The 10,677-nt window shown below is 45.7% G+C and overlaps 1 pseudogene; it reads right to left on the bottom strand.

Annotated features, from left to right (window-relative positions):
• LOC100737485 lies at positions 7,078-10,434 on the bottom strand (annotated as a pseudogene).

The raw sequence follows: 10,677 nt of genomic DNA, 5'->3' as shown, positions 1-10,677 counted from the left end.
AAAGAACTTACTTGCAAATTACAAATAGACTTACAGACATAGAAAAGAAGTTTGGAGTTCCCGTCATGGCGCAGTGGTTAACGAATCCGACTAGGAACCATGAGGTTATCGGTTCGATCCCTGGCCTTGCTCATTGGGCTAAGGATCCGGTGTTGCCCTGAGCTGTGGTGTAGGTTGCAGATGCGGCTTGGATCCCAAGTTGCTGTGGCTCTGGCGTAGGCTGGTGGCTACAGCTCCGATTCAACCCCTAGCCTGGGAACCTCCATATGCCACGGGAGTGGCCCTGGAAAAGGCAAAAAGACAGAATAAATAAATTTAAAAAAAAAAGAAAAGAAAAGAAGTTTATGGTTACCAAAAGGGAAAGGAGGGGAAGGGATAAATTAGGGATTAGGGATTAATAGATACACACTACCTATATAAAATAGATAAACAATAAAGACCTACTGTATAACACAGCCAACTATATTGGATACCTTGTAACAACCTATAATGGAAAAGAATCTGAAAATGTATATATATGTATATGTGTGTGTGTATATATATAACTGAATCGCTTTTTGTACTCCCCAAACATTGTAAATCAACAATACTTCAGTTAAACACACACACAATACATGCTGGTTTATGTGCTCTGTTGTAAAGCTACAAGACTTCAGAGAAGACTGTCAGAATTGTTTTGCTTTGTTTTGCTTTTTAGGGCCACACCTGCGGCATGTGGAAGTTCCCAGGCTAGGTAGGGGTCAAATCGGAGCTACAGCTGCTGGCCTACACCACAGCCACAGCAATGCTGGATCCTTTAACCCACTGAGTGAGGCCAGGGATTGAACCTGCATCTTTATGGATACTAGTTGGGTTTGGTTCCCCTGAGCCACAATGGGACCTCCCTAGAATTTTTTTTTTAATTTGTAAATTACAAAGTAATTTAACCATATTACAAAAAGATGAATAATAAGTGGGGGAGGGAATCCCTTCAAATTCCACCATACAGTTGTGATCACACCAACATATTTCCTTTCAGCGTTTTTTTTTTTGTCTTTCAAGGGCCGCACCCAAGGGATGTGGAAGTTCCCAGGCTAGGGGTCTAATCGGAGGTGTTGCTGTCGGCCTACACCAGAGCCACAACAACGCCAGATCTGAGCCATGTCTGTGACCTACTCCACAGTTCATGGCATCATCCTATCCTTAACCCACTGAGTGATGCCAGGGATCGAACGTGCAACCTCACGGTTCCTAGTCAGATTTGTTTCCGCTGCACCATGACAGGAACTCCTCCTTTCAGTGTTTTGCACATGCTTATTTATACTTTACATGCAATATGTGTTGGCTATACACTTTAAATGGTAATCTCCATGGATATACATTTTGTATCCTGCATATTCTATTTATCTCAAGTATTTTTCATTATCATCATAGTCTGTGAATAATTTTCAATAATTGCAAAATATTCTACCGGCTACACTCACTCTGTATAATTCATATAACCATTCACTGATTTTTGTATTTTTTAGGATGTTTCCAATTTTCTTCAGAGGATTGCTGGGATAGATGTCCTAAGGCACATTAGCTCACATATTTTTTTGTGAAGCAGGAGCACGGGGTTTGAAGGTAGATAGACTGGGTGTTTTCTTTTTGGTGGTGTTGGTGTTGGTTTGCTTTTTAGGGCCAAACCTATGGCATATGGAAGTTCCCAGGCTAGAGGTCAAATCAGAGCTATAGCTGCCAGCTTACACCATAGCCACAGCAAAGTCCGGTTCATTACCACGGAGCCACAGCGGGAACTCCCAGACCTGGGTTTAAATCCTGGGCCTTCATCACTCAGTAGCTACATGACCTCTGAGATTATTCATCTTCTTGAGCCTCAACTTTTTGAACTATGAAATGGGAATAATAGCATCTGCCTTTCTGGTTGTCATCAGGTATCTTTAATTTGCCTTCCACATTGCCTGGAAATAAGGAAATGCTCATGAATTATAACAATACTATAAATATTTTTTAAATTATAATTACTTTTGGGAAGTTCAACTACTGGTAGTGTTTATAATCTATCTTTGGTTTTTTTAGGGCCTCACCCATGGTATATGGAGGTTCCCAGGCTGGGGATTGAATCAGAGCTGTAGCTGCTGGCCAGTGCCCTACAGCTACAGCAATGTGGGATCTGAGCCACATCTTTTCTTTTTTTTTTTTTTTGCTCTTTTAGAGCTGCACCCGCAGCACATGAAGGTTCCCAGGCTAGGGGTCCAATCGTAGTTATAGCTGCCAGCCTACGCCACAGTCACAGCAATGCAGGATCTGAGCCGCATCTGTGACTTACACCACAGCACCTCTCATCACCAGATCCTTAACCCACTGAGCGAGGCCAGGGATCAAACGCATGTCCTCATGGATACTAATCGGGTTCGTTAACCACTGAGCCACAATCGGAACTCCTAGTGGTTATAATCTAGTCAGAATTCTGAGGACCTCTCAGGTGCAAGAAATTTCCTGATTTATTTAAGCCAGTGAGTCTCACGGCCCATCCCACCTGATTGGACCAGAATCCTCCTTAGCTTAGATGTGGGGAGGTGGAGGGTCCCTAAGGCTTAGAGAAATGGGGGCTATAGGGAAACTGGGGGGAAGCTGCAGAGTTGGGGACGGGGGAGGGGAGATTCAGCTTCCACCTACTCACCAAATGCACCATCCTCCCCTCAGACACGCTTCTCTCCAAGCTCTTCCCTCCCCATAGTGATGGGTAGAGTGATACACTGAAAACAGGGAACATCAAGGTGAGGGTGGAAGAAGAATCAGGAGGACTTACAAGATGTGCTGGCCATCCTGGGGTGACAGGTATGGCACTCTATTTAGAATTCTGTCCCTCTGGGGGGTTCTAGTCCTGCCTAAGCTACTCCAAGCAAATTCCCAAGCCTCTGTGAGCTGGGCTTTCCTTGCCAGTTAAACAGGGATAATAATAATAGTAATGGCTATGATAATAATAATAATGTCTACATGGAGTGGAGAAGCTCCAGGAAGCTTCTGGTTGCTCTGTGGCACAGATTCAACCCCTGACCCAGTAAGCTCCAGTAAGCTCCAGTAAGAAGGATCAGGTAGCGCTCCGAACCCAGGCATGGAGCCCCAAGTCCCAGGTGGGGTGTATTACCTTATCCAATGGTCACACCGCTCCTCCAAGGCAGGTGCTGTTATTTCCACTTTATGAGGAGGAAACCAGGGCTCTGAAAGCTGCTGGCTCATGCTCACCCCATGCCCCTCGGGGCTTTGTAAACTGCGAAGCCCTGGACTCTTGTAATCGGTTGTTACGACCCTGTGGGGTTCTTCTCAGCTCATTCCCCAAAGATTTTTGGTAGAGAGTCCTTCTAGAGGATTGCAAAGAACACTGAACAAACTGATTTGATATATATATGTTGAACACCTACTGTGTGCGAGGCGTAGTGGGGGGGACTCAGCAATGAACAATATGGACAAATGACCCTCAGAGACCATACATTTTTGTGTGGGAAGAGTGACATCAAAAAAACAAACAAATATAGGAGTACTCTCATGGCTCCATGGTTTAAGGAGCTGGCATTGTCACTGCTGTGGCTCTGGTTGCTCTGTGGCACAGATTCAACCCCTGACCCAGGAACTTCTGCATGCGAGCGCAGCCAAAAAAAAAAAAAAAGCGTGTAATGTGTCCTATGATGATAAATGCTGGGAAGAAAAATAAAACAGGGAAGGGGATTGAGTGTGATTTTATGTCCAACAGAGAAAGTTCTATGACAGCTGTGTTCACCACTCAGATCTCAGGGTTTACAGGAATGTCATCTGCAGAAGGACAGAGCCTTGGCATCTCATTCATTGCTGTAGTCCCAGTCCCCCCAGAAGTTCTGGTTCCCAGGAGTTCCCGTTGTTGCTCAGCAGTAACGAACCTAACTAGTGTCCCTGGGGACACAGGTTCGATCCCTGGCCTCGCTCAGTGGGTTAAGGATCTGGCATTGCTGTGACCTGTGGTGTAGGTTGCAGGCATGACTCAGATCCTGAGTTGCTGTGGTTGTGGTGTGGGGCACCCGCTACAGCTCTGATTCAACCCCTTGTCTGGGAACTTGCATGTGTCGTGGGTACAGCCCTAAAAAGACGACGAAAAAAAAAAAAAAAAAGACGAAGAAGTTCTGATTCCCAGTAGGTGCTGGGTAAATATTGGTTGAACAAGAATGAGTGAATAAGCAAACAGCCACCATCTCAGACCTGCTGGAGAAACATCCTTGTCAGGGTAGGCACGGGGTTTGGATTCGGTTCCTATCAGCTGACACTTACAGAGAAGCCTCTGTGTGTCAGGCACTATTCTGGCCTTGCGGCTGCAGAACAACCCTTTCCTTTAAAGATCTTCCCTAGAGATGACGATGGAGCTGGAAATTTAGCATTCTAGAAGAGAAAGGAGCAAAGAGAATCAGAAAGAGCAAGGGGTTACGTGCAAAGAGTGAGAGTTTCAGGGTCAGGAAGGAGTTCAGCACGTGTACTGCCAGCCTTTTTTTTTTTTTTTTTTTTTTTTTTTGGGATGCAAAAAACAGCTAGTTCTGCTTTTTGGACTGGGGCTCGCTGAGTCAGGGGTTCAAAGGCAAGAGCACGGGGTTAGGAGTGGCAGATGTCATCTCCAGCAGATGGTCATGCCCCAGAGACAGTCTGTGGCCTTGAAGATGCTCGCTCCCGCCCCACCTCCTCTGGCCCAGGAATCAAGGTCAGGGGCAGACAACCGAGCTCAATTCCCTGGGGTCCCCAGCCCGGCCTCTCAACCAGGCCAACCCTTCCCGCGCACATCACCCTTGTTCCACCCTTGGCCTCCACATCAGGTTCAGCAGAGTCTCAGCGGCCAAGGGTGTGAGAAGAATGATTCCAGCATCTGTTATTAACCATGATTTCTATTCTTTTGGCTGCGCTTTCTCCTGAGCCCCAAAGACACTGGGTCAGTGCTGCTTTCAGCACCAGCGACTGATTTGCCAGGCCTTTGTTCCGACTCACAAAAGAAGGGGATGATTATTAAAAGAACAGACTTTGCATTCCATATTTACCCCAGATGACATCGCCTCGATCCCTAAAATAACTCCAGATCGCCTGTGTGGAACTCGGTGGTTCTTTTTCATCTCGCTGTTTTGCAACCGTCTAGGGAGAGCATCACCATGGTGATATTATCAGAGCGGGTCAAATAAAACTGCAACCTCTTGGGTTTGTGCTTGGTTTTCCTTCGGACCTTGAAACATGACTTTTTCACCCCAGAGCAGCTCTTTCATTTCTTCTAAGCACTTAACGTTTTCAGCTCCAAGTCGGCAGCAGCAATTTCTGACGGATTCCCCAGCGGTTAAAACCACAGAGGTGGTCCATGCTGGGACGAGGGGATGGAAGTGCTTGGGCCTGAGTTTCCAAAGGGGAAACTGTATTTACCAGAATCTCCTTTCCTTTGGATAAAACTTGGGTCAACGTTTCAGAGTGTTGAAAGAGGCACTAAATAAACGAAAAATCTAAAGAACCTTCAGTGTTTGGTCCAAGGAACATGGTTATAGAGTTCAACAAATAAACACAGCTGGCGTGGGGAGAGCCTTTAGCAAATACTTATCTTCTTGATTATTTATTTTTTTCATAATCCTCATCTTGGCCAAGTGCCTTTATTATATTATGGAATTCTCATACACCGCTGGTGGCAGTGTGAATTTGCACGACTTTTCTAATTGAAAACTTGGCAGTGGGAAAGAAAAGCCTTGAAAATATGCTCTTCCTGTGATGCTAAATTTTGCTTGTGGGTTTGAAGAAACTAGTTAGGGATGTGAGCAGAGGATTAGGTACAAAGATGCTCATTGCTTGGACCATGCAATGCTGGAAAAATGGGAATAACCAAACTGTACAACATGAGGAGATGGCTTTCAAAAAAATCACAGTCAGGGAGTTCCCGTTGTGGCTCAGTGGAAATGCATCTGACTAGCATCCATGAGGCTGCAGGTTCAGTCCCTGGCCTCATTGGGTTGGTGAAGGATCTGGCATTGCTGCGGCTGGGGCGTAGAGTGGCAGCTGTAGCTCCAATTTGACCCCTAGCCTGGGAACCTCCACATGCCACAGGTGTGGCTCTAAAAAGACAAAAGACAAAAAAAAAAAAAAAAAAAAACCACAATCTAGCCATACATTGGACACTAAACCAGCATTACAAATTGTGCTTGAAGCAATTTGTAAAATATTCATGATGTATTCTAGGTAGGATAAAAGCAAGTTACAAAAATGTGTGTGCACAGGGAGCTATAGTCAATATTCTGTGATAAACCATAATGGAAAAGAATATGAAAAAGTGTGTGTGTGTGTGTTTGTGTGTGTGTGTGTATACGCACAACTGAATCACTTTGATATACAGCAGAAATTAACACAATACTGTAAATCAACTATACTTCAATAAAATTTTTAAAAATGTGTGTGCAGGAGTTCCCTTTTTAGAACCTATCTTTCGAATCATTTTTCTTTCCATATACCTACATGTTTTACAAAAATGGGATCATATAGCACACACATTTTTTGGCCACACCCATGACATGCAGAAGTTCCCAGGCCAGGGATCAAACCCACACCACAGCAGGGACAATGCTAGATTCTTAAGCACTAGGCCACCCAGGGAATTCCACCTTGGGTATTTTTCTGTTTTTGGTGTTGAATCTACGATTTTTCTGTAATGAGCATGTATTTCTGTAGTCAGATGTTTAAAAAGCTATTTCAAAGAGGAATACACACCATGACATTTTTTATTTTTTTATTTTAACTTTTTATTTCTTTACTTTTTAGGGCCGCAGGTGCAGCATGTAGAGGTACCCAGGCTAGGGATTGAATCAGAACTGCAGCTGCCAGCATACACCACAGCCACAGCAATGCAGGATCCGAGCCGCATCTGTAATCTACAGTGCAGCTCACAGCAAACCAGATCCTTAACCCACCAAGAAAGGCCAGGGTTCGAACGAGCATCGTCATGGATACTGGTCAGGTTAATAAACCTGTGAGCCACAACAGGAACTCCATGACTTTTTTATTTAATAAAGTTTTATTTTTCAAAATGTACCATGTACAGTTGGTGGGACCTGTTCATGCATCTTCAGCAGCTGGGCCATCTCCACCCTTGGTGTTTCTGGTGTAAATTACATGAGCTCTGTGCTTTGAAACCAGGTGAGTAAGTTCTTTGCTCAGGAGCTCCTGAAGGGCTGCCCTGCCCAGGGAGCCACAAATCTTCAGTCTCTCAGAGACAACAGCTGGGGTTATAACATTAAAGTTGGGAACTTCTTTTTTTTTTTTTTTTTTTGTCTTTTTAGGGCTGCACCTGCAGCATATGGGAGGTTTTCAGGCTAGGGATTAAACCAGAGCTGTAGCCACCGGCCTATGCCGCAGCCACAGCAACTCGGGATCTGAGCTGCATCTTCAACCTACACCATAGCTCACGGGAACGTGGGATCCTTAACCCACTGAGTGAGGCCAGGGATCGAACCCACATCCTCATGAATGCTAGTTGGGTTGGTTAACCACTGAGCCACGACAGGAACGCCAGTTGGGAACTTCTTTACAGAGTGTATATGTCACTTGGTCAAACGAGACTAGGTTATTGCGCTTGTCCTGAGCTTTGCCTTTAGATCGCTTTTTCTTTTTGGCCTCAGCCCCAGATTTGTTCACTGGGTCTTTGTTTTTCTTGGATGATGTTCCAGCATCGTTCTTCTTGTCGTCCTTGGGCAGCACAGCGAAGCTGGGAGAACAGCTACTAGTGTAGCCATCTCACTATGATGTTGGACAAAAAGTGCTGTGCCTTTTAAAATACCCTCTTTGAAGGATCTTGTGGACAGAAACAGAGTCTTATTTCATGAGCACCCTTGCATAAAGCTCCTCAGATAAGAAGTGCTCGATGGTCTCTTATTATGGTTGAAGATTATAAAAGAATTGTATGGTACATGGGACCAGTAAATTCTTAGCAACTATGGGTTTTTCCCCCTACTTAGAATTTAGGGTCAAAGATATACAAGGCTGGCATAACCAGGTATAAAACCCATAAACAAGGTTATAACACCAACAAACTTATGTACAAACTATGAAGACTCTTTTGATGTTCAGTAGCAAGAGTGAGACGTGTTGGGGACAGGGGAGGGGATCATCCATAAAATACCCTACGGTATGTCACCAGCTTATTGCCCATCTTATTTAAATCTCATGATGATTTTTTCATGTGAGGGCCGCACCTGTGGTATATGGAAGTTCCTCAGCCTTGGGGTTGAATCTGGCCTCCACCACAGCCGCAGCAACACAGGATCTGAGCCGTGTCTGCGACCTACACCACAGCCCCCAGTAACACCGATCCTTAACCCCCCTGAGTGAGACCGGGGCTCAAACCTGCATCCTCAGTGACACCACTTGGGTTCCTTACTGCTGAGCCACAACGGGAACTCCTCATGATAATTCTATGTGATCGTATGATATCCCCACTGACAGATATGGGAAGTGGGATACAGAGGTTCAATCACCTGCTCTCTCACCATTGCAGGGAGACAGAAGATTCAGTTATTTGCTAGGAGAGGCATTGAGCCCAGTTTACACAGGAATGGTTGGGATAGGGGGGAAGGAACAGATGGAGGAAAGCTATATACCCCTATGGCATGGTCCCAGAGTCTTTTGCCAGACTGGTAAGCATTTAGGTTGCAGACTGGAGAAAATAATCATTTTAGCTACCCTCCCCTGAGCACTTGGATGATGTGGATATAAAAATGAAGATTACAGAGTGTCATTATAGCCAACCTCACTGGCTTGTGGGATGTGGTGGACATTTTGCAGGAATATATAGCACGAATGTGCCAGAGAGTAAATTACACAGAATCCTAGCATCTGTCGTCATTATGATCATCACTCAAAACATCTAAACACCTCTTTGTTTGGGCTGAGGTGGAGGAGTGAAAAAAGCATAGGCTTCGGGATTAGCCTGAATGCCGTTCAAATCCTGGCTCGCTGTCATGTGGTGATGTGGCTTTCCTTCACTGGCTCCATCTTGAGGTGTCCGAGGAAACTTAACACGTTTATGGAAACCCTGCTTAAATGCGTCAACATGCCCCCTCTCCCCAAAAAAGAGGAGTTCCCGTCATGGCTCATTAGAAATGAAACTGACTAGCATCCATGAGAACTCAGGTTTGATCCCTGACCTCATCAGTGGGTTAAAGATCCAGCATTGCCGTGAGCTGTGGTATAGGTCGCAGACATGGCTCGGATCTAGCGTGGCTGTGGCTGTGGTGTAGGCCCACAGCTACAGCTCTGATTTGGCCCTAGCCTGGAAACTTCTATATGGCACAGCTGTGGCCCTAAAAAAAATTAGTGTCATCCCAGCCACTGCCTGCTATGTTGGAAGCTATCATGGGTAGCTCTTTAGATCTGTATTTGTCAGGGTAGTGCCAGCTGCTGGAACAACCCTCAATTCTTAGGGGCTTATATATAAAGCTTTATTTGTCCCCAAGACACTGTCAGGCTGAATGGTTTCAGTAGACTCTCTGGGAAGGGAATACAGGCTTCCTCCATCTCGGATCCTCTGCATTCACCTGGCAGATGAACAGAGAGTTTTGGGGGCAGGTCCCAGAGGGCATTTTATGGCCATGTCTGGAGGTGGCCCATATCATTTCCTCCCACATTCTACCGGTCAAAGCCCAGTCACATGACTGCAAGCTAACTCAAGGGAGGCTGGGAAATGTAGACAGAGCTTGTTCCCAGGAAGAGGAAGTTGAAAAGGTGACCCTGTCAGCTGTCAGGGCTCTATACCCGTAGCAATCATGGGTAGGGTGGGCAGAGAAGAGAGGTCATCAAGATTAGCCCCCTAGGGCTACCATGCCCATTGACCAAGCAACAGGGTTTGACAGAGAGAAATCTTTGGCATTTAAGAGTTTGACACGGAAATCCCACTGTGACACAGTGGAAAAAATCCCACTAGGAACCACGAGGTTGCGGATTCGATCCCTGGCCTCGTTCAGTGGGTTAAGGATCCGGCATTACCGTGAGCTGTGGTGTAGGTTGCAGACGCAGCTCAGATCCTGCATTGCTGTGGCCGTGGTATAGGCCGGCAGCTGTAGCTCTGATTGGACCCCTAGCCTGGGAACCTCCTTATGCCGCAAGTGTGGCCCTAAAACGCAAGAAAAAAAAAAAAAAAGAGTTTGACCCATACAGGTTTTAAACTGGGTCAGAACTTACAGGATCTTAGACCAAGTCTGCCTGACTCTGTCTGGCACTTTCAAGCTATCAAGGCGGCAGCAGAGATGGGTTCCATCCCCATCGGCATCCCTCTGGGCCTCTGGGCTGATTCAGCCTGTCCCTCCAGCCCTCCACTTTCCTTCTCTGGATTTCCCTCTGGAGACGCCTACCTTTAGACTTGAGGATTCGTTGTCTCCATGTACAGTCACTTTACCCTCCGGATGAGACATTTGTCATCGCTTCTCTGCCTTTGGCCTTTGCTTTCCTTTTTTGGCCAAAATATGGCGTCTTTCTGACTCCAGTGGTATTGGATGCCTTGGATAAATAGGTCACCATGTCTAGCCTGGTCCTAGGAGTTAACAGCCTCAACAAAGGTCCTTTTATGCTCTGCACTCCATTAGTTCACTTGACAAAAAATAAAGCTGGTATTGGTATTTATTTATTTAGGAAGATTGAAGCTTATGTGGTGGTGTGAATGCT

This window comes from Sus scrofa, chromosome 6 (assembly GCF_000003025.6).
Source record: "Sus scrofa isolate TJ Tabasco breed Duroc chromosome 6, Sscrofa11.1, whole genome shotgun sequence".
Classification (NCBI taxonomy): Eukaryota; Metazoa; Chordata; class Mammalia; order Artiodactyla; family Suidae; genus Sus; species Sus scrofa.
This window is presented reverse-complemented; position numbering and strand designations above follow the sequence as displayed.